Below are 23,201 nucleotides of genomic sequence, written 5' to 3'. Positions count from 1 at the left end.
TTTGCAAATTTAAAATATACTTACACACCTCTCACTCTTCGGGATTTGGTAATATAGGTTTGCAAAATAATTGTAGCTCCCAATTAGCACAGGATGAAACTGTTAAATGTTAAAAACTGTTAACTGTTCATGGATCAACATAAATTGAGTCATGGGGGCGAGGGGGTGTTTCCATTTGTTACATTTCTTATCTCCACTGCTGCCCTGAACATGCACACTTACTCTGGATTAATAGAGATTATCCAAACTTTATATGTATGTAAAGACTACTGAAGAGAAGCTTGAGTTGGCAGTAAAAAGCTAACTGTGTGACCATGGGCAATTTATTTGACCTCTCTCAATATATCTTTCCTCACTTTTAGAATAAAGAGGTTGGACTAAACATCTTTCAATCTTTAATAATCCGTGATTAACAGAAGAAAGCTCTGTATAGAATACAGTAAGTGCTGTCTTAAGATTCAGCACTGGCTTTGATCCTGATAGTTGTGTGACCCAAATAACATAATTTCTTTTCCCTGGACCTTATTTCATCTGTAAAATTATGGGATTGGCCTCTATGTTATTGAACTCAAAGAGTTCATCCACCCAGAGCTAGCAGAGCCAAACACTAAACACCAAGAATTGCAGTGGAGAAATATTAGCTATTTTGTTATGAATGGTGCCACCCAGGAGAAAGGGAAGCTAATGCTCAAAAGCCTGAACTCCCCAGTAGTATGTAGGTTACAGATTATATAGGGCAAAATCACAAGACACCTTGGGTTAGGGGTTCGGGGTTGCGCTAGGACCTGATTGCTTGGAGGTGAGGTAAGAGTAATAAATCATTTCTTCAGGTCTTGAGGACAGTTCTGAGGTCTGTTCTAGTGTCCCCCTGTCTGGTTTCATAGGAAAGTAGATGGGGGTCTTTCCACCTTGGGGCTCAGGAGCTGAAACATAACTTAGGTCAAGATGTTATCTTTAGCCTGCCAGAGATCCGAACCGTGTGACCATTAGTCAGGTCCAGGCTGCTGCTTTCTGCTATGTCAGGGGTTGCTGATTATCTGGGGGAAAGGCTAGGTCTCTGGAAGGTATATTTATAGATAGAGATATGATTTCTAAAGCTAGAATTTAAAGCTAAATTTAATCAAAGTCATAAGGAACTTTGGTTTCGTATACTCTTTATTATTATAGCTTTGAGCTCTAATGTTTTGTAGTTTTCCTCAGTTAGGGTAGAACTGTCCCTTCTTTGCATTCTACTCCCACATTAGGGGGAAAGGGAGGGAGTTGTGAAAAGCCTGATATTAATTATCATAAATTTTCTCTCAGTCTCTCTATCTGTTTTGTCCTCTCTTTCTATCCTTTCTCTCCCCTTTCTCTCCCTCCCCAACTTTCTCTCCCATTGTTCTTCTGGAAAAACAGGAAAGTTTACTCACAATCGACTTTGCAGACTCAGCTTTGCCTAGTGAGTCCTGTAGAAGGGGAAGAAATCCTTAAATCTTTACCTTGTTTGTTTTGAAGACAGTTTACCGTAAACCCTGTGGCTTGCAGGTAATTAGGCTCTCTAGGCTGCTAACACTTTGAGCCTTGTATTGCTGAGGTATAAGTGTAACTGAGAGAGAAAAAACTTATAGTAACAGTGGCTTGAAAAGTAGTTTATTTCCTTCTCAGGCAATAATCCAGAATTTGTGGTCCAAGGCTGGTGTAGCAGCTCTGAGCCATGAAGTCCTTGGGATCCCAAGGCTACTGTAGCCCTCAACTTTGATTCAGGATGGATATGAGGGAGAAGAGGGGGCCTTGGGAAACTGGCACACTCCGCTTATGTTTACATCCTATTGGCCAGACCTCAATCACATGACCACATCCAGCTGCAAGGGAGGCTGGGAATTGAAGTCCACCAATTTTTGCCATGGATTCAGGCAAAAATTGAAGACTCCATCACCTTGGAAGAAGGGGACAATAAGTATTGGGAACAATTAGCCATCTCTGCTACTATCTCCATTTGGCTAGTGAGTCTTGGATATGTTCTTTCAATTGTTAGAAACCAGAGGGGAGGAGGGGCGAGTCCTAGGACCTTCAATGTCCATCATCCTCTTATTTATCCTCTTATTTCATTTCATTCTTTCTTGTCCTGAAAGACTCCTGGCCACTCCCACTACGCATTGCTATCTCCCAAGACTCCAAATCATTCATACATTTACTCATCTATAAATATTTGTTGAGTACCAGCTCTGTGGTCGGCACTGTACTAGGTGAGGGGACCAGAAAGATAAATGAGATATAACCTTTTCCCTAAGGAGTCTACTATCTAGCAGACAGGAACAGAGATGTAGACCAACTGCCCTGAATTGTTAAAGAAACACTGATGGACACTTGAACTAGGTATAGTGGGGTATAAGAAAAGAAGTAGTTAATTCTAACTTCAAAAACAAAGTGTGTGTGTGGGGGGAGGGGTGGACAGGGGCATGGTAATGTTTCATAAAGGAAGTCTCCATTAAACTGGGTGTTTAAGGTAGAATTCCTTGGATGGAGGGGACAGGGCTGGCTTTCTGCCTTTTTTATTCCTTTTTTACTTTCCCCTTCATGACTAATGTTTTGCTTATAACTACCTTTATGTAAACAGATCAACTTGGCTGCTGTCCTGTTAAAAATATACTACCCTTGGCTAAGCTCAAGTTACCAACTTGCATATTCATATACATTGCAATTTCTGTAACCTTGCCTCTTAGAAAAACTAGACAAAATAAAGTAAATTATTGAAGGCAATTAACTGCAGAAATACCTTAATTCTAAAGGTTACAGAACTCGGCACAATGTAAACTCTGGTGGGGATCTGTAAAAGAGGTAAAACAATTGCTTTTACAGGGAGAAATTAGTGGGTTCTGTACAAATGTAATTGTAAGCAAGATAATAGAATATGGTTTCACATTTACTAAATTGTTGAGCCATTGTCTGCTCAACTACTAACAAACAGTCTAAAGAAGTTTTTTTTCCCTCTAGTTATCATACAAGGAAGTGTTTAGGAGAATATGATTTATCACCCCCAGTGTATAATTTTGAAAGATTAAAAAATGTTCACTTCACCACAAAAATTTAAGATTACTTAAATTCTTTCAGTTCGACCATCCAAGGTAAACTTTCCAGTTCTTACCAATTCTTCCTCCCTGTGAATTTTCATTGACTAAGTCGATAGGAAATTCTCCATTTTTTTCCCCCGAAGTTTGAAAATACGCATTTTTCCATATATAAATCTTATTTTTTCTTATGTATTATTTTTACTTTACAATTTTAAATTCCTTGGAGAATATCTTATTTTCAAGTATAAAATTCAATTTCACAAACAGGTATTCATTATCTAATAAAGCAAGATGAACTATATAAAGCAGAGGCCCACAGATTTTTTTCAATAAAGGGCCATAGAATACATATTTTAGATTTTGCGGGCCCCATACAGTGTTTGTTGCATATTCATCTTTGTTTACTTTTCTTTTTTCAACAGCCCTTTAAAAAGTAAAAACCATTCCGAACTTGTGGGCCATACAAAAAAAAAAAAAAAAAAAAGGCTTCTTTTGTCCTGTGGGCCTTAGTTTGCCAACTTCTGAACAGCCATGATTTCAAAATCTTACATACATATAAATAACTGTAATATAAAGCATATATGTTAATGCTGTATAATAGAAGTACATGTGTGGATATGCAGAATTTGTCTCTCTTCCAATGTTCTTCTTCCTAGCAATGGTATCATTATTCATACAATTATGAAGCCAGAAATCTCAACATGACCCTCTCCTTTCCTTTACCCCTTATACTTAATCTATCATCAAGTTCTGTCCATTTTACCTCCTGGACATCTCAGATTGATCCACTTCTCTCTCACTGCTACACTACTATAAATCTCTCATCATCCTTGACTTGGAATACAATATTCCTAATATGTGTCTCTAGCCCACCCTCATCTCTTTTGCTTCTTATTACAAATGTATTAAGTCTCCTTCCTGTATCTCTTCCCCTTTCCTCTCTTTTTTCTTCCTTTTCCTTCTCCTCACCTTCCTTTCCCATCCCTTCCCGAAACAGTTCAATCCTAAACCATCTGCAGTGTGGGAGGAGGTGGGGAACTCCAGTGGCCCAGTGTGGGTGTCTGATCCTGAACTGGGTGAAGACTGTCCATGTGGGGGCAAGAGTGGGTCTTGATGTGGGTATGAGAGCCCAGGTATGTTAAGGAAGACAACCCCAAGGGAGGATAGCCTAGAATCAGGGTTCAGGGTGGGTGTTGGGAGGGCGTGGCAGTGGAGATGGGAGAAAAGTTACTTGCACTGGACTGATCAAATAGGTAAATAGTTAAGGATACTAGAAGCCAGGTTTTTCGCTTTCTGAGAAGGAAATTACAAGTATGTACAGAGAGGAAACTAGAATGATACCTGTGGTATTAGACTGGTATTAGAAGTACCAATGAATTCATGATTTTCAATAGATAGATAGATAGATAGAGGTGTAGATGTAAATATGATTATGTGTATGACTGTGTATGTGTATATATGTGTGTTCATGTGTGTCCTTTAACTCTCTCCACCTAGAAGTCCTGGGAACAGTGACGGCACAATAGCAATGAGCCCATTTAATGTCCAGCTCTTCACTTCTACATACCATTTTACAGTAAAAGACACCAGGATTCCTTGAAATATTGGCCAAATTTGGGGCTGGGTAGAGGAAGTACAAGATGAGCCTACAACATCTTGTTGTGCCCCCAAACCAGAAAATATTTAAAACAACAATAACAACAACAACAACAACAACAACAACAAAACTAGGAAAATAATGGCAAAACGACACAAAGCCAGCTTGAATGGACACCCATTGGCCAAATCTGCTTTATGATCCAGCCCAGTGCTTCTCAAATATTCTGTGTAATTATCAATAAACATATTTATTTAAAATACAGATTTATAAGCTCCATTTCCCAAATTTCAGATACATTGGCCTAGAGAGGGGCCTACGGATGTACATTCTTATCAAGCCCCCAGATGTTTCTGATGTAAGTTATCTGTGGACTTCACTTTAAAAACCATGGATCCAGCCCCCTATCTCTTTTTTCCCTGTCTCATTTCTCGTTACTTCCTTCCCCTGTGCTGCATGTGCTATGGTGGTTCAACTTTCAGATGACCAGGAAAGCCAAGAGTGAATTTTTTGCAGAGTATTTTTAATAGAGTAGGACTATGTGAAAAGCAGATTACAGGGGGCTGAAGAATAGAAACAGTCAGAAGCAGTGGAAGAGTTTGTTTCTCTGGAAGAAGGGGTATGCATATTTTGTGGTCCCTCAATATGCATTTCCCTTCTCAAAATATGCATTTCCCTTCTTCCAGAGTGATAGAATTTTAACTGACCACACAGCCACAGACTCCTGACTGCATCTGTCAGCTTTTCTTGCAGCTGGATGTGACTATGTCACCAAGTTCTGGACATTGGCTTGGAAGAGAGATATGCAGCTTCCAGCTTGTCCTCTTAAAAGAAAGCATGCCATCTCATTGTTATTTTCCTTCTGCCGCGGCTAGAATGGAGCTGATGGGAACTGGAGCAGCTAACTTGGACCACGAAGTGGAAACAATGTGTGGAGGACTGCAGAGTAAAAATAAAGAGGGAGGTTGGACCAGTGCTAGCTTCACAGAGAAGAGCTGCCCAACCAACCTGCACCTTTATGTGAAAGAGAAATAAATGTCAATGTTATTTAAGTCATTGTTAATATTGTTCTTTGTTACTGCAGCCAAACAGTCCCCTAACTAATACCCTGTCTATGAAGTCATAGTAACCAGTTATTCCTCACAACTACCCAGCAATGACACATTGTTAGGTGGCTGGGGGCTGACAATTTGGTGCTCCCACGGGGGTGATTCGGGCCAATTCAGGAAGCAGTGGCAGCAACGTCCTCCTGCAATCCAATCGTCTTGGTCAGACTGTCAACTACCACACGACTGTTGTGCCTCCTCCAAACTGCCTTTGCTCCTGCCTGCTTCTATTACTAAATCACTTCACAGGCACAATGTCTGTACCTCACCTCTCAGTCAGCTCCTCCTCCTTACACCTGCTCATCAATCTGTATTCAGGAGTTACGTTGAGGGTCTTCATCTCAATAAAGCTTTCCTAACACCCTCTACCCTGGTCTCCCCTAGTTGATTGCCAACTCTATCCTTTGGGCTGCACACTGCACCCGTTGTAACCATGTTTCTACCCTTCACCAGGATCTCTTTGTGTTCACCTGTCTTCATGATGTCGCTTCCATTTTGTGCTATTTTTCTATTTCTAGCATCTCTTATATGGTTGGTGCTTAATATACATGTTTTAAATGAAAGTAAACCATCTTTATCTGTAAACTATTTGAAGTTTAAAAATAAATCAGTAGGTGGCAGCCTAGTCCTGTTAAAACCAACTATTGCGCTTCTTGAATATTTTTACCAACATGAGCCAGTAGGTGGCGCTCTCTGACAGAACAGCCTTTCTCACTCATTTGAGTCCCTCCCTGGTTCCTTTTAGGAAACAGTGGATGGCACAGTAGTGTATATCATACAGTCATACACCACCTAACAACGTTTCAGTCAGCTATGGACTGCATAAACAACCGTAGTCCCATAATATTATAATGGAGCTGAAAACTTCCTAATGCATCACAGCTATGCATTACTTACATGTTTATGGTGATGCTGGTGTAAACCTACTGTGCTGCCAATCATATAAAAGTATAGCACATGCAGTTAGGTTCAGTACCTAATACTTGATAATGGAACTACATTATACCTTTTATCATTATGTTAGAGTGTACTCTTTCTACTTATAAAAAAGTTTACTGTAAAATAGTATGCTGTGTTACTCTAGAGCAGCTTTATGCACCTAGTGTTTGCTGTCTCTTGATCGCGTCATTTTCTTTTGTGCTTGATTTAATCTCACGTTGTTGTATAGACTTGTAGCCTCGGTGCAATAGGCTATACCATAGACCATTTAGCTTAGGTGTGAAGAAGGGCATGCCATCTGGGTTTGTGAAAGTGAACTCTCTGATGATTGCACAATGATGAAATCACTTAACGATGCATTTCTCAGAACATATCCCCATCGTTAAACAGCACATGACTGTACATGCATATCTGTATTAGAATTTAAAACTATTTACCTCCACACAGTTTACTATCAATAAGACGTTACTATTCACTGTCCTCACCAATAAGTCTTTGCTACAGGAAACGTGCCCAGAAAGATAAAAGTTGCAAAATCACACTGTTCAACTTCCCAATAGGGACAATCAAACAGCTCTTTACTCCCTAAGACTCTTGAAAATCCTTGCTGCCCACTAATCCTTAATTATTATTATATCATAATCTTTACCAAATCCTAATCAAACCTCTGCATTGCAAGACCCATCTTAAACCAAACTCCTAAACATCATAAGTATCTTGACTTTGCTCTCTGGCTTTGAGCTGCAACAAGGACTTAATCTAGGTAGTTATGTCCATTATGGCGTTGAGAAATTATCTCAATTCAACAGACTGTTTCATTGGTAATTGGGAGGAGCCAACATTTGACAGTTATGTGTAAACCTGAGCATACAAGTGTATTCCTTAGGGCTTTGCCACTCAAAATATAGGGCTGTTAAAATGCAGAGTCTTGGACCCAATGGATCCAGAATCTGCACTTTAACAAGATATCCAGGTGATCATGAAGGGTGTGGCTCTTAGGGCATTACCTCAATCTCTTATAAAGAACAAGTGCAGATTTTAAAGAACAATTGTTTCTTCTGTTCTCAGGTGAAGTTCATCTAGTTAGCATTAAAATCAATAGAATAAAAAAGATTTGGATGCAAATCTCTGTTTAATTAGAAAATTCTTTAGTTTTGTTTTAGACAGACCTGCCTTAAGAGGACAGGTGGGTTTTTGAAGTATACTGGGAAACATACGTGCTGAATTCATTTAAGTCATTTTTAAAACACGCTGCCAGTGTTTTCTAGGAGAGACCTATGAAACAATGGGAGCATGGTATATCATCATATATGGAGCCACGGCCTTGTATTTCATAGATATGGTGCTTAATCCACAGGCATATTTTAAATATTTTATTACATTAAAAAATTAAATGTATGGGGGTAACATTTGTTAATAACATTATATAATATTTAGGTGTAAAAGATTATAATTTGATATCTGTATCCTCTAGTACGTGCTCCCAACCCAAAGTCTCATTTTCTTCTGTAACCATCTATTTGACCCCCTTTACCCACTTTACCCTTATCCCACCCTCTCACCCCACTTCCCCTTTGGTAACCACTATTCTGTTATCTGTATCTCTGAATTTATTTTTGTTTGTTTCATTAGTTTGTTGCTTTTTACTTCATAGCCTACATATGAGTGAAACCATATGGTTCTTGTTCTTTTTCATCTGACTTAATTCACTTCGTATTATCCTCAAGATCCATTTACATTGCAAATGGCAATATTTCCTCTTTTTTTTTTTTAGATTTTTTTTTTTTTTTTAATTGGGGAAGGGGAACAGGACTTTATTGGGGAACAGTGTGTACTTCCAGGCCTGTTTTCCAAGTCAAGTTGTTGTCCTTTCAATCTTAGTTGTGTCGGGCGCAGCTCAGCTCCAGGTCCAGTTGCGGTTGCTAGTTGCAGGGGGGCGCTGCCCACCATCCCTTCCGGGAGTTGAACCGGCAACCTTGTGGTTGAGAGGATGCGCTCCAACCAACTGAGCCATCCGGGAGCTCAGCGGCAGCTCAGCTCAAGGTGCCGTGTTCAATCTTAGTTGCAGGGGGCGCTGCCCACCATCCCTTGAGGGACTCGAGGAATTGAACTGGCAACCTTGTGGTTGAGAGCCCACTGGCCCATGTGGGAATCGAACCAGCAGCCTTCGGAGTTAGGAGCATAGAGCTCTAACCGCCTGAGCCAGCGGGCCGGCCCTATTTCCTCTTTTTATGACTGAGAAATATATACATATTACTCCACATCCTCTCCTACATATACTATTTCTTGTCTTTTTTATAATAGTCATTCTAACAGGTGTGAGGTGGTATCTCATTGTGGTTTTGACTTGCATTTCCCTAATAACTAGTGATGTTGAATGTCTTTTCACTTGTCTGTTGGCTGTTTCTGTGTCTTTTTGGGAGAAGTGTCAGTTCAGGTCCTCTGCCCATTTTTTAATTAGATTGTTGTTGTTGTTGTTGTTGTTGTTGTTGACTTGTATGAGTTTTTAAAAATATATTTTGGATATTAGCCCCTTACCAGAAGATAGCATTTGCAGATATCTTCTCTCATTAGTTTGGGTGCCTTTCAAAAAATATTTTTAATCTGGATTTGTTATTTACACCATACTCTCTTACGTCTTGTATTAGTACCTTTCTTGAGATCTGAGCTCCTTTGTCTTAGAGATTTCTGCTGATATACCAAACAGATGAAATGGAATGAATGTGGCATTTATGGTCAGAAGACCTAGATTAAAAATTCACAGTCTGCCACTTCCTGGCTGTTTGACTTGGGCTATCCCCTTAACCGTTTTAAGCCTCAGTTTTCTCATCCTAAAATAGGGGAAATGCTATCTGTGTACAAGTACTGATTTGGGGACTAAAGAGAGATAAATTTTGCAATAAAGTTTCTATGGTCGTTTATTTTAAACACACTGGCACAGCATCCACATATTATTGGGTATTACAATAATGGATATTAACGAATTAATGCACCACATCATTTTAATAGGGCTAAAAGAGGAAGGGCAGAGTTTATACAGGTAACAGCTTACCACTCAAAAAACTGTTTCTAATGGTGGTAAATTTTGGCAACTTGGGAAGTATGATAATAGGTACATGGATTTGGTCAGAGATATCTCACATCACACCCCTACCTAATTCTGCATCAGACAGACTACAATTTCTTTTGTTTAAAGTATTGAATCAGAAAGTGCACCTATTCTCTATTGACTTTCATTTCTTCAAGTCAGCCCCTCTGAAAACCACACAAGCTACTGTTTTTTTCTACTGGCTACTTAATGAGCTTTTTTTCCTCACTAGGATTCATGCCGTGCCTACACTAAGGTTTGTCTATAAATTCTTGGACCTCCTCTCATGTTACGCAGAAAAGAAAAGAGGAGAGCCCTGACAACTGCCCAGATTAATAGAATACCTAGGGGGAGTAACTATATTTAATTTGTGTGTTTCAGAGCTTGGTGCTATGCCTAGGGCATTGTGAGAGCTCTGAAAATATTAGAACCTTACCTAGCAATATTCACAGGTGATTTTAGAAACATTACTACTAATGGACGTGGGTATGACTCATTCATAGAAAAACAATGGAAGCAGGAAATTGACTCTGAGTTTTGTTCTGTTTTGAAATTTTTTATGTGATAAACTTAGAACCTCAGAGTCCTGGGACAAGTTTGAGTCCTGACTCAGTCAGTGATTAGTTGTTTGGCTTTGGGTGAGTCACCTAACTTCTCTGGACCTAAATGTCCTCATGTAAGATCTGGATTAGATTCTAGGATGACCTTCAGCAATATAGTTTTTCTCAGGAACAGGCATAGATGGGTGCCTCTAGCCCGGGTGGTTCCAAGGATCCGTTGATATCCCTCTGAATCAGATGATTGCTCTGTGACCCATTTGGGGGTCCACAGCAGCCATTTATTGGGCAAGTGACTGATAGCCTCTCTTGACTTGTGAGTGTCCCAGGTAAAATGGGCAATGCAAAATAAGTTATTATCCCACACCCGCCAGGTTAGTAAAAATTAAACATGGGGTCATACCAAATATTGGTGAGGATGTGGAATACTGCAAACTCTTATACACTGTGGTAAGAACTAAAATTGGTGTAATTCCTTTGGAAAATATATTTTAATTATTTAGTACAATTGAATATATGCACACCTATGGCCCATCAATTCTACTCCAAGATATATGTCTTACAGAAACTCTAGTACAGTCTCAAGAAGATAATTGAATAAGAAAGTACTTAGCAGGATTTCTTGTAATTGTTTCAAGCCAGAAATAATTTGTGTACCCATAATTCTAGAATACATCAGTCAACTTTGGTAAAATCATAAAATGGAATATTATAGAGCAGTGAAATTGAATGGTCTGAAGCTACATGAAGCAATATGGTTGCATGTCACCAACACAATGTTAGGAAGGAGGAAGCTCAACAAATACACACATAAAGCTGAAAAACAGCATGTCTTGAACGCCTTCAGTATTCAAAACAATTCAAAGTTGAATCTCAGATATTTGCACATCCATGTTCACCACAGTGTTATTCATAATAGCCAAGAAGTGGAAGGAACTCAAATGTCCATTGATGGATGGATAAAAAAATGTGGTACATCATTCAATGAAATATTATGTAGCCTTAAAAAAAAAAAGGAAATCCTGTCACATTCTACAACATGGATGAAGCTGTTATACCTAAGTGAAATAAGCCAATCACAAAAAGACAAATGTTATATGATTCTACTCATACAAAGTATGTAAAGTTGTCAAAATCATAGAAATAGAAAATAGAAAGGTGTTTGCCAAGGGCTGGGGAAGGAGGGAGATTAATTTTTAGTAGCATAACAATGTGAATATACTAAACACTACTGAACTGTTCACTTAAAAATAGTTAAGATGGCTTTATAGTAAAGATAGCTTAACATTCTCTTGGTTTTGACACTGTGCTAGAGCAATGTCTGTTCTTTTCTTCTGCACTGAAAGGACCATTTATCCTTTTAAATGTATTCAGAAAATCAGCACGTTATATTAACTTAATTGTATGAAAGGGTATGAATAACCCAGAATATCCCTTCAAAAATGATCTTTACTTTATTATAAACTATAGTTGCATCTAATTGAAGAACTCCAGTGCTAGGGTGGTTTTGTAATTGTATGTTCATTATTAGAGTCTGAATCCCAGAATAATAACAGAAGGTTTTGAATCTGCAAATGAAAAGCTACTCAGTTTTGGAACAAGTCAAAGTTAGCAAAGAGATGGACAGGGAAACACCTATGGATGTGGCCAGAGCATCTATATGTACTAAATTTCATGCTGACCTTGCTGATGTCTTAACCAAGGCTACAGTGGACTCCATTTTGGATTTTAAAATGGACTCCATTAAAAAAAACCAAAACAAACAAACACCGAGATGAACCTATTGACTCTTCATGGTTGAGATTATGAAGATGAAACATAAATCTGAGAATGCCACAAGCTTAATCACAGGTCTTGTTTGTGGACCATTGGGGTATGGCATGTTGATAAAAAAAAAATAGTAGAAGATACATATCCTTTCATGCAATGTGTCATTTGATTATGAAAAAGCAGAGATGAATTCTGGCTTTTTTTTTTCTTTTTAACTAATCGCACTAAAGTGTGCACAGATAAAGCAAGCCATTTTAATCCAATGAACAGGATGATTTGCTTTAACTTCAGTGATGTAAAAATACATGTTAGATAAGCATGCTATCTACCTTGTTATTAAATATCCCTTGAAAAGAAAAATACAGTTAAGATGGTAAATATAATGTTATGTGTTTTTAACCACAATACTTTTGAAAAAGAAAATATGTGGAAAACATCAGATTACATCACTGATGCCTTAAAAATATTGTTTACAGTTTTTAAAGAACATTTAAAATACAAACTACATTTTTTGTGATTCTTTAAAATAAAAATAAAAATTCTTTAAAATAAAAAGACTTGGGCCTAGAGTTAGGAAAAAGTTTCCTGTATTGAATAGAGACAATAAAAGCAGTTGGTTGGTATAGACTGAAAGACCTGTGTGTGATGGGACAAGCATGCCTATTTATTCAACAAGTAAATACGTAATAGGAGAGATGCTAAGATGATTATAAGGGTCACAATCAGGAAAACTGAAAGTTTAGTCTCATTTGCCAGGGATGTCAATTATTCAACAACTATTATTAACAACATACTAGAGACTAAAAGCTGGGGACAAAATTGTGAAACAAGAAAGAGTTCATTGTCTTATGAATGTAAATATGAAATTGAAGCACGTAGGGAGGACATGTGACCCTTTCTTGGCAGACCTAGGAAATCTTCCTGAAGGAATGATTTCTAAACTGAAATGGGCAGAGCAGGATATAATAAGCAGAGAGAAGGCTAGGATGCGCAGGAGCAGAAGCAGAGAGAGCTTGGTGTTTGGAGAATTGAAAGTACCCAGTGTGACCCCAGTTTAGACTGTGTGTTAACCGGGGTGGTGGTGGTGGTGGGGGGGTGCAGTGATCGTGGTGCTGGAGGGTTGAAGAGAGTTAGTGCCAAGAAATGAACTTGGGGAAATAATCAAGACCCTTGGATTAAAAATATGGACCTTGGTAAAAAAGGTGAAAGGGATTAAGAAGTACAAATGGGCAGTTTTGAAACATACCCTGTTTCCCCGAAAATAAAACCTAGCTGGACAATCAGCTCTAATGCGTCTTTTGGAGCAAAAAATAATATAAGACCCGTTATTATATTACATTATATTATATTATATTACATTACATTATATTATATTATACCCGGTCTTATAGTAAAATAAGACCAGGTCTTATTTTAATTTTTGCTCCAAAAGATGCATTAGAGCTGATTGTCTGGCTAGGTCTTATTTTCGGGGAAACACGGTAGTCACAGGATTGTAAAATACAGCATGGGAATATAGTCAATAATATCGTAACAACAATGTATGGTGTCAGATGGGTCCTAGACTTATCGTGATGATCACTTGTAAGGTATATAAATGTCTAATCACTGTGTTGTGCACCTGAAATATAATATTGAATGTCAACTGTAATGGGAAAATCCATTAATTTTTAAAAAGTATGGAATCTATCAAGAGGGAAATGGTGGAATCAGTGAAAGATTCTAAGTGGGAGGAAGAGGTAAACAGATTTGCTCTTTAGGAAAAACAACACTCCCTCTATACTGTGTTCACTAATTTGGAAGGGGCAAGATTGAAGGCAAGGAGACCAGTTAGGAGGTTGTTGCCAGTAAAACATGCTGACATTCAATTGGGAATGAAAGGAGGGCGCAGATTTAAGATGTAGAATCGACAGGAATTTAGTTTATTAGCTCTGTGGGATATAGGAGGAAAAGGAGATAAAGAACACTTGACAAGTTTAGTGCCTGAGGAGAGATTAGCGTGGAGAGTGACTAGTAGAGAGCAGAGACCAGTGTGATAGATGACACAGGAGGAGGAGGAACAGGTTTGGGGGACAGAAGATGAACCCTGTTTTGAACTCTTTGATTTGAGGACCTTGTGGAGAAAATCCATTAGATAGTTGGATACGTAAATCTGGGGTTCAAAGTCTGATTTGGTCTAAAGATATAAAAACCTCTATTACAGTATGACCTTGTTACTGAACCAAACTGAGACCTTGTTCCTTATACACAGGAGCACTTTGATTATTAAGGTTTTAGTTATTAATATTTTGGGTGGAAGAGATGTCAAAACCTTACTGCACCCAGGAATGGGGTAGTGAATGCTAGTCGTGTTCCAGTAGGATATCTACACTTTTAATAATGTTGCATGTACAGAATTCCCTCTCCCAATGGAGTAGATCACGAGATCTTTTTGAAAAAGAAATCTATGGAGTCAGTTTATCATTGCTTCTGCTCCAAGTCTTTTTTGAACATGGTTTCTCTAACTTTTTTTCCCTTAACTCCTCTGAAAAGAGATCTATCAGGATGGCAGCAGGAAATATTCTCCCCGTTTTTCCTATTGCCCCTTCACCTTTCCTTTTTTCTTTCTCTTCAGATATCCCTTAAGATTAAAATAAAGAGAGCACCACAAACAGCCAACTGTAGATTCCGGTTTGACTTAAATGAAGACACTGCTTCACACAATCTTAAAATAATCTTATGGAATCAAAAGTATGCTGAAACATACAAAAACAAAACAGAAAAAGCCTCCATAGCTCCATTCGAAAAGAAAGATACTAACATTTTTTTTTGTCTTCCTGTTATGTGCTTAGCACTCTGATCTTTTATTTGATCTCACAGTAGTTTGAAGGGGTATCATCATTTCCATTTTTAAATATGGAGACACAAATTCAGAAAGAATCAGTAGCAATAAGTTTGAAATATATAGTTGCTTTCTATCTTAGCTTCTCACAAAAGTTTTTCTATGCTTTTATGAGCAAATTTGTAATATCACAACTATCAGGGTCACTTTCCCTTCTACACAAATCAACATAGAAATTTTTACTTTTCAAGTTTTGAAATATTTTTTTTTTCTTTTTTTCCATTTAAACTGGTTGCTCAATCAGATAGGGGCAATTCTATCCCACAGAGACATTTGTCAATGTCTGGAAAGCCTGGGGAAGCCTTGGCATCTCGTTGGTTGAGGCTGGAAATACTACATCCTATAATCACAGGAGCCCCCACAGCTAAGTTTTCTAGCTCCAGGTGTCAATATGCCAAGATTGAGAGACCCTGATTTAAAGTGAAAACGAAGTTATTAAATATTACACTTTTCCATGTGCTTTTGTGTAATTTTATACAGAAATAAAAATAATGTTATAAGTAGTAGTAACACTTCTTGGTTCTCTGCTTTGTTAATTAAAACAGGATAAATCTCAATTTAATCCTAGGAGAGCCGGATTCCTAACTATTACACTGTTCAAATTCACCAAGGAGGACAAGATCATCTAACAGAGGAAAGATATTAGCTTGTTGCAGCCAAGTATTTTTAGAGATAATTGAAGTATCAATTGCTCTTTTAGCAATTTCCTATGTCAAGAGTTTAAGTTTACATTAACATTCAAGGGAAATGTAAACGGATGATCAATTATGCAATTTTTCTGCTATGTCATCTTACTGTCATCTATATGAAGGATATTTGGTGAGATTATGTATAGATACTTCCTAAATTACTCCAAAACATCAAAAATGTATGATTAGAGTTTGTGACATAATGAAAATACTATAAATACGATAATTTATTAGCAAGAAGATCTTTGAGGTGGGCTGAATGGTGGCTCTTCAAATGATATGCCCGATCTCAAAATGAGATCACCCTAGATTGTCAGGCCGGGGCCTAAATCTGGTGACAAGTGTCCTTAGACATACAGAGAAGGCCATATGAAGAAGACAAGGCAAAGACTGGAGTTACGCTGCCACAAGCCAAGAAACACCTGGAGCCACCCGGAGCAAGAAGCAGGAAGGATTCTAACCTACAACTGTCAGAGCACTGACCTACTGACACTTTGATTTTGGACTTCTGAGCCCCGAGAACTCTGAAAGAATAAATTTCTGTTCTTCTAAACCACCCGGTTTGTGGTACTTGGTTACAGTATCCTTTGGAAACAAATATAACCCTTTTTTTGCAAAGAAGGGTTCAAGAGCATAAGCAGTAGAAAAGAAAAAAGAATGGGGGAAGAAGACCTGGAGTCAGACAGAAGTAATTAAAGAAAAATAATCTCTTTTCCGTATCTTCCACAGAAGGACCAGAGCAGAACTTTTCCTTTTTCTATGAATAAAAGCAATTACATAATGAATTCCTGTCTTATGGCTTCAAGGAGGCATAATGACTCCTTATCCTTTCAGTGGAATCCCTTAGAGCGATTAACAAAGGGACAAACAGGATCAGACGCTTCCACCCAGAGGCAAATTGCTTATCTTTCTTAGTGGTTGACATTAGTGGCTGGTGAAACAGAGCTTCAGGCTCAGAATGCCTCTCCCATCTCTAATTTCCCTCTCTTTAAAGTCCAAACCAAATGCTCCCTTGGCCTACTAGCTTCTTAATTCCTGATTTCAGTCACATGTCCTTGTAAACTCTCATAACATTGTTCCTTTCTTGTTTTTTGTTTTATTTTTGCTCCATTATACACCTGCCTCCTAAACTAGATTGTAAAATCAAGGCCTAAGACCCTATATATTCTTCCCTTCTCATTTTCCCTTTCAAATGACGATGGGAGACGGTAGGAGGAAACTACTGTTTCTTCTCAATTTAGCACATAATAAATGATCACTACTTTTTTTGGGCGGGGGGGCGGGGGTACGGATTATGAGCAATATTGTGTTATATTTATTTGATCCCAGCTTTAGGAATGACCATTGTGTGAAGTTGAACTTGTTACTGAATCAAACACAGAGGATTATTACCATAGTATTAATGGTTTAGTTATTACTACTTTGACCAGAAGTATACAGACTTACTCAGCCAAGAAGTGTGTTACCAGTGGAAGCTGGTGGTGAGCCAGTGGAAATCTATACGTGAAATCATGTCAAAGGGAGATGATTCCTGCCACAAATGGAGTGGATTACAGGATCCGTGGTATAAGTTTAGCCTTGTTGCTTGTGCTCTGAGTCTTTTCCAGTCTTTCTGGAACATGGTTTCTTCGGGTTCCTCCCTACTTCCTCTTACCTTTGTTTCTGCTCTTTATTGCTTTCCTGGTAAGGTTCTTGTACAGCCCTCTCTCACCATTCATTTCTTCGCAACCTTCATGAGCCTATGTAGCTTTTTCCCTCAGCTTCACTTAGCCTTCTTCAGCTTACCTCAGAAATACTTATTGAATGATGCTTACTGAATAAATTAATCAGTAACTGAATTAATACTTGCTTCCTGCCACTTATCATTTTGGATCTTAGTCCACTGTGTTAACTTCCTTCACCACAAGGATTGTGTCTCACCTTTTGTGGTCTTCCCAGCACCTAGCCCAGCAATGCACAAAGCAATTCACAATAGACACTTGTCCTGTGAGAGAAAATTACAAGACAGAAGTCACTTGGGTAGGTGGTTCTTGGTACATATGAACATACAGCCTTGGTGCTAGGCATTGTCAGGCTGATTCTCCTGGACACTTGATTGCCTTGATTCTGTTCCCTGAATATTTGATTGCATTGATTCTGTTCCTAAGTAGAATTAGGGCTCCTGCCCAGGAGAAGATGATCATACTTTATATTTAAGGTAACTAGGAACAGTGAGGCTAGAAGAATTGCAGACCTATCAACTAGATTTAGAGCAGTTACATTTATGGATCTTTTTGAGTATGCATTCTATAAAAAATATGGCTACCTAAGTACTAAAAGTCAGGCATACACACAGCTAGGAATTTTGTTTATCTGTGCTCTTTAAGCAAAGATATGATTTACAGATCAATAGTCATAAACAATAACTACCACAAATATATTGTATTGGAAAAGGCCAGCATTGGAGTTAGAACTCTTGACACCTCGCTTTGGGCCATTCATCCTGGGTCTCTAAGATCAGGGTATGTGACAAGATTTATGAACTCATTTCATGTTCTAACATGGTGAGATTCTAAGTCATCCTTATTTTACTGTGAGATTTATTATATGTGGGTTTCCTTTGTCCTGGCAGTGGAAGCAGTATGGGATGTGACAGTGGTTCAAAGCTTGCCCCTACATGTCAGACACCATGGGTTTATGTTCCAGGTTCAGCCACTCCATCCGTGTGACCTCAAACAAGTAGTCTAACTTTTCATTTTGTTCGTTCATTGTGTTCATGAATTGGGAATAATAGCACCCACTTCATAGAGTTGCTGTGCAGGAAAAAATAAGCTTTATATCAATATCTATCTATCTATCTATATCTATATATCTATATCTATATCTATATCTATATCTATATCTATATCTATAGGGCTATATTCCAAGGGCTAGCTAGATATATATCTATATCTATATCTATATATCTATATATATATTCCTATATATATTCCTATATATATATTCATATATATATATATATATATATATATATATATATATATATATATATTCCAAGGGCTAGCTAGCTAGATATCTATCTATCTATATCTATCTATATCTATACAGATAGATATAGATAGATATAGATAGATAGATAGATATAGATATAGATATATATATCTAGCCAGCTAGCCCTTGGAACAGTGATTGGCACAGAGTAAGTATTCAATATATGTTAGCTGTTATTCTGGAAGAGTTGATTCCTTAATTATACTTTGTGAAAGCTAAGTTTTCTGTGAGTTGGCTTTTTGTGATTCCTTGAATACAGGCAAGCTGCTCTGTGTGAGAGGAGAGAATAACGTGAAACACGGTCTTAAAGTGAATTGAAGACTTTGTGGCTATTTTGAAATTATGATCTTTATTTCTCACTCTTAATCCATATTGAAGCACCAATTCCAGGATAGGAAAACCAGCTTTATGTTCCTTCATCTTTTTGACTGACCTGTGTTTCTTTCAGAATCCATCGAGGTTCTGTAGCTCTTCCCTTACCAACACATGCAGTCCGTTTCTCTCTTCTCTGCTTTACTTCCCTTCTTAGCATTTGTACTGTACAGCATGCAAAGTACTTTTTACTTCTAACTTGTCAGTTGCTCCCTCTACAATGTTATGCTTCATTAGGGCCAGAAACTTTGTTTTAGACTTTGCTTGGTCCCTAACACTTGCAACAGTGCTTGGTATCTTACAGGTACTCAATAAATATTGGTTGAATAAATTATGTCTGGTATATATATGTACCTCCTGAAAATTTCTCTCTGGTGGTGCTTAATTTTATTCATACTATATTGGGAGAAGATCAGGCAACAGAGCATGAAGAAAACTAACCAAACCTAAATAATCAAGTCATGTCCCCTCCGGACCTTCGCACTTACTGTTCCTGCTGCCTGGAACACTTTTTCTCCAGATAGCATATGTCTTTGTTGAAAGCCTTCTGCAGAGAGCATTCTCAGAGCTTCTATATAAAATACCATATCTGTTAACTTCCCCTAGACCCGCTACACAGCACTGTCTGTACATTTTCCTTGATGATTTTTTTTTTCATACTATGCAACCCATCTCATTTATTTATATTTACTTGTTTATTGATGTTTCTCTTCCTCCACCCATGATGGCAGGGACTAAGCCTATTTTATTTTCTACTCATACTTAGAACAATGTCTGACTTTCAATATATATTTGTGAAATGAGTTAATACTATACATGTAGGAACACGTAAAAGAGATGGCAGTATTTATATTTTTTAAAAATAAATTTACCCCTTACTACAAAGGAGAATCATGCTCACTCAATACAATTATTATTAAAATAAATGAGAAAATATTCAAAACCTTACTGTGCAAGTAGAATCAAACAATAGGTAACTTGATAGTGTTTCTGTCGCAGTTTTTATATGTGCCTGTTTTTTTAAAATTCAGTTATAGGCATGTTGTATATATAGTTTTGCATTTTGTTTTCCCCCCTCAATACAGATTATTGTATTCTAGGTGTTTCCCATCTTGCTTTTAAAATCAGGATGGTTTATTGCCAATGTAAGTATAAAGCACAATTTAAAAACTATTTTCTTTGTTTTCTCTGCCATTCTTTCATGAACCTAAATTCTTTTTTATCCCAGAACTACATATTACATGGTACAGATGAGATATAGGCATACCCCATTTTATTGCACTTTGCTTTATTGCACTTTGCACACATTGTGGGTTTTCTTCCCCCCTACAAATTAGAGGTTTATGGCAACCCTCTATTGAGCAAGTCTATGTGCCATTTTTCCAATGGCATTTGCTCACTTCTTGTCTCTGTATCACATTTTGGTAATTCTTGCAATATTTCAAATTTCTTCATTATTATATTTGTTATAGGGATCTGTGACCAGTAATCTTTGATGTTACCGTTGTAATTGTTTGGGGGCACTATGAACCTTGCCCATATAATATGGGAAACTTGATTGATAAATGTTTTGTGTGTTTTGGCTCCACTGACTGACAGTTCCCCCATCTTGCTCCCCTTTCTCAGGCCTCCCTATTCCCTGATACACAATAATATTGAAATTAGACCAGTTAATAACCCTACAATGGCCTGTAAGTGTTCAAGTAAAAGGAATAGTCACACATATCTCACTTTAAATCAAAAGCTAGAAATGATTAAGCTTAGTGAGGAAGGTATATTGAAAGCCAAATAGTTAGTCATGTTGTGAATGCGAAGGAAAATTTCTTCCTGGCAATGAAGGCAATGAAAAGTTCTACTCCAGTGAACAAACAAATGTTAAGAAAGTGAAACCATTGGCTGCTCACTCTGGACCTTTTTTCTCTGAAAACTGCTTGGTTGTAAAGATAAAGACAGTCCCCAGATTTGGGTTCCTTTTACTCAGCCTGTTCCTTATCATTGGTCCATACCTCAAAGAAAATGTAAAATAAACAAATTAACCTTAAAAAGGACTCTAGAAAAGTTTTATCAAAAGACCTCCAAACCCTGGCTCTAACTGCTGCCCATTGCTTTAGATTTTAACCTCAATTCTGTTATTTCCTATGTTAAGAAGTTCAACAGTCACTTCAAAAATATAAGGAACACTCTCCAATCAACATGTTACTGTCCGCGGAGTCACGGACAAGCCAATTAACTGTATATGGGGTGACCTAATGTTCTCCCACTCATTCTTAATCATTCCAGGAAGCCCTACTCCACTATGAGGAAAAGACATGATGGCATTGTTCTCCTAGCTCCTGGAAGTATTCCTGGCTGCCTCCTAGTAGTAGAAATGAACATCAACCCTGATGCTTGAGCATCACAAGGGACAATTGGTTGCGCCTTAACAGCCACTCCAGTCTGCGTTCATCTGAAGGACCCCACTCTATTTCCTTGCCAGAAACAATACCCTCTAAAACCTGAGGCATGTAAAGGACTAATCCCTATCATGAACAGTCTCAAATGACAAGACCTCCTTAGAGAATGCAACAGTCCTTGCAACACCCTCATAAAAAAAAAAAAAAAGTGAAACAGTCTTATTGCTGTTATGGAGAAAGTTTTAGTGGTCTGGAAAAATCAAACCAGCCACAGTATTCCCTTAAATCAAAGCCTAATCCAGAGCAAGGCCTAATTCTCCTCAGTCCTATAAAGGCTGGGAGAGATGAGGAAGCTGCAAAAGAAAAGTTTGAAGGTAGCAGAGGTTGGTTCATGAGGTTTAAGGAAAGGAGCCATCTTTATAACATAAAAGTGGAAGGAGAAGCAGCAAATGCTGATGTAGAAGCCGCAGCAAGTTATCTAGGAGATCTAGCTAAGCTAATGAATGAAGGGTGGCAACACTAAACAACAGATTTTCAGTGTAGACGAATGGCCTTTTATTGGAAGAACATGACATCTAGATGACATAACTAGAGAAGAGAAGTCAATGCCTGGCTGCAGAGCTTTAAAGGACAGGCTGACCCTCTCATTGGGGACTAACTCAGCTGGGGACTTAAAGTTAAAGCCAATGCTCATTTACCGTTTGAAAAATCCTAGGGCTCTTAAAAATTATGCTAAATCTACTCTGCTTGTGCTCTATAAATGGGATAACAAAGAATGGATGACAGCACATCTGTGTACAACATGGTTTACTGAATATTTTAAGCCCACTGTTGAGATCTACTATTCAGAAAAAAAGATTTCTTTCAAAATATTAGTACTCATTTACAATGCACTTGGTCACCCCAAAGCTCCGCAGGAGATGTACAATCAGATTCATGTGTTTTCATGTCTGCTGACACAACAGCCATTTTGCAGCCCATGGATCAAAAAGTAATTTCAACTTTTAAGTCTTACTATTTAAGAAATACATTTCATAAGGCTATAGGTGCCATAGATAGTGATTCCTCTGATGGATCTGGGCAAAGTAAATTGAAAACCTTCTGGAAAGGATTCTCAATTCTCCATCTTAATGTCAGATGACATTAAGAACATTCATAATTCAAGGAAAGAGGTCAAAATATCAACATCAACAGGAGTTCCGAAGAAGTGGATTCCAACCCTTTTGGATGACTTTGAGGGGAGGAAGACTGTCGTCACACAGCAGCTTAACCGTTTGTTTCCTTGTATCAGTCACCAAAGAAAGGAGAGTCTATAAGACGGATCCTTTCACGGACTTTGCTAAACCTTTGTGTTTACACCTTATGCCTCCCTGTTTGGTCCCAGAAAGATGACTGGACAGTCAATGACGAGTAAGAGTCCTCACGGAAGGAATATCTCAAGCCAGGCGCAGTCGCGTGCGGACCAACAGGAGAACCCAGGAGGTTCACAGAGGTGGGCACAGCCCCCCACCTTCCTCAGGCTAAGGAAAGCCTCAGACTTTGTGGCTGCATTCCTTCCCAAAACCTGCAAGGGAAGTGATTCAGTGAGGTGCTCTCCATCTACTCATATGCATATAGGTTTTGTCCCTTGGGGAAGTTGAGACTTAGGGTCCAGCTGCCTGCAGGCAAAGGTGATTGACTTAAATCAGTTTCCTCCTACTATGATGTATAGGATTCACAGATCTTGAGA

The 23,201-nt window shown here is 38.1% G+C and overlaps 1 non-coding gene across 1 annotated transcript; it reads left to right on the top strand.

The window, feature by feature from the left end:
* The first annotated feature begins 11,605 nt into the window (after nucleotides 1–11,605).
* On the top strand, nucleotides 11,606–11,726 carry LOC117029488 (small nucleolar RNA SNORA22). The gene has a single exon (XR_004424227.1). It is a non-coding gene; the product is annotated as a small nucleolar RNA SNORA22 (small nucleolar RNA).
* Nucleotides 11,727–23,201: the final 11,475 nt, after the last annotated feature.

This window comes from Rhinolophus ferrumequinum, chromosome 10 (assembly GCF_004115265.2).
Source record: "Rhinolophus ferrumequinum isolate MPI-CBG mRhiFer1 chromosome 10, mRhiFer1_v1.p, whole genome shotgun sequence".
NCBI classification, from domain to species: Eukaryota; Metazoa; Chordata; class Mammalia; order Chiroptera; family Rhinolophidae; genus Rhinolophus; species Rhinolophus ferrumequinum.
The sequence above is the reverse complement of the archived record's forward strand: the minus strand, read 5'-3'. Positions and strand labels throughout refer to the sequence as shown.